The sequence below is a fragment of the Chrysochloris asiatica genome, unplaced genomic scaffold (assembly GCF_000296735.1).
Source record: "Chrysochloris asiatica unplaced genomic scaffold, ChrAsi1.0 scaffold00073, whole genome shotgun sequence".
Lineage (NCBI taxonomy): Eukaryota > Metazoa > Chordata > Mammalia > Afrosoricida > Chrysochloridae > Chrysochloris > Chrysochloris asiatica.
In genome coordinates this window covers 12,224,175-12,226,126 of record NW_006408591.1, presented here as the reverse complement: position 1 = coordinate 12,226,126, position 1,952 = coordinate 12,224,175, and positions in this window count along the sequence as shown.

The window sequence follows — 1,952 nt, the reverse complement described above, 5'->3', positions numbered from 1 at the left end:
TATAATGTTGTCTTTGAAAGGATAGTATCCTTACACCTAAAAGGAAAACAAGTTAATATCACTGTTGTTCTAATAAATGCACAACCAATAAAACCAATGTTGATTAAATTGAAGAATTCTACTAAATTATGCAGTCCAAAATTGAGCAAACATGCAAACAAGATGTATTGTTAATTATTGATGAGTGAAATGCAATGGTTGAAAACTAAGAAGAAGCATTGTAGTTGGAACATATGGCCTTGGTAATAGCAATAATACCGGAGATCACATTATGGAATTTTGCAAGACCAGTGATTTATTCATTGCAAATACCTTTTTAAAAACATAAAAGATGACTATACAATTGGTCCTCACCAGATGGAATATACAGAAATCAAATTGATTATATCTGGGAAAGAGATTGTGGAAAAGATCAATTGCTAATATTCAATTTAAAACTGAAGATAAAGAAAACTCAGAAGATCCACCTGATCCAAAATATGACATTGAACATATCCCAACTGAATTTAGAGACCATCTTACGTACAGATTTGATGCAATGACCAAAACCCACAAGATGTGTGGTAGGACATCAAGAAAATCATAAAGAAAGATATGAAAAGGTCATTAAGAAGACAAGAAAGACAGAAAAGACTAGAATGGATGTAAAAGGAGACTTGTTTCCCATGATAGAGAATTGAAAATAGATGGAAGAAGTGATAAAGTAAAAGGGTTAAACAGAAAATTTCAAAGAGCAGCTTGATAACACAAAGTCAAATGTTATAATGAAAAGTTAGAAAACCAAAAAGGAAGGTCACACTCAGCATTGCTCAAGCTTAAAGAATGAAGAACAATTAAACCTTGATTTGTAATACTGAAGGATTCTATGAGAAAAATCCTAAGCAGATGGAAGGAATACACTGAGTCAATGAAACAAAAGGTCAATACTCTACCTTTCTGAGAGGTAGCATATGATCAAGCGCCAATGGTACTGAAGATAGAAGTCCAAGATGCACTGAAGGCACTGGGAAAGAACAAGTCTGTGGGAATTGATAGAATACAAATTGAAATCTTTCAACAAATTGATGAAGAACCTGAGGCACTGACTCATCTATGCCCCAAAATTTGGAAGATAGCTGCCTTGCCAACTGATTGGAGGAAATCCATATTTTTGCCCATTCCAAAGACAGATGACCCATCAGAATTCGGAGGTAACTAGACGAAATCATTAATATCACATTCAAGTAATATGTTGCTAAAGATAATTGAAAAACAGATTCAATAGCACCCTGTCAGGGAAATACCAGATTCAAGCTAGATTCAGAAACTGACATGAAATAAGGGATATCATTGCTGATATCAGATGGATCTTGACTGAAAGCAGAGAATACCAGAATAATGTTTTCCTGTGTTTTAATGACTGTACAAAGGTTTTATACCATGTAGATTATGACAAGCTATGAACAACATTGCAAAGAATGAGTATTCCAGAACACTTAATTGCACTCATGAGAAATCTGTACACAGACCAAGAGGTAGTTGCCCTAACAGAAACAAGGACACAGAACATTTTAAAATCAGGAGAAGTGTGCACCAGTGTTCTGTTCTTTCACCATACTTATTCAATAATTATGCTGATGAAATAATCCGAGAAGCTGGGTTATATGAAGAAGAGTGTGGCATCAGGATTGGAGGAAGACTCATTAACAAACTGCTATATGCAGAAATACTACCTTGCAGATGATATTACCTTGGTTGCTTAAAGCAAAGAGGGCTTAAAATACTTACTGATGAAGATCAAAGACCACAGCCTGTTGGTATGGATTGCTTCTCAATGTAAAGAAGACAAAAATCGTCATCACTGGACCAGTAAATAACATCATGAAAATTGGATAAAAGATTGAGGTTGTTGAAGGCTGTATTTTGCTTGGATCATCAGCAGTCAAAGAAGCAGCAGTGAAGAAATCAAAAGA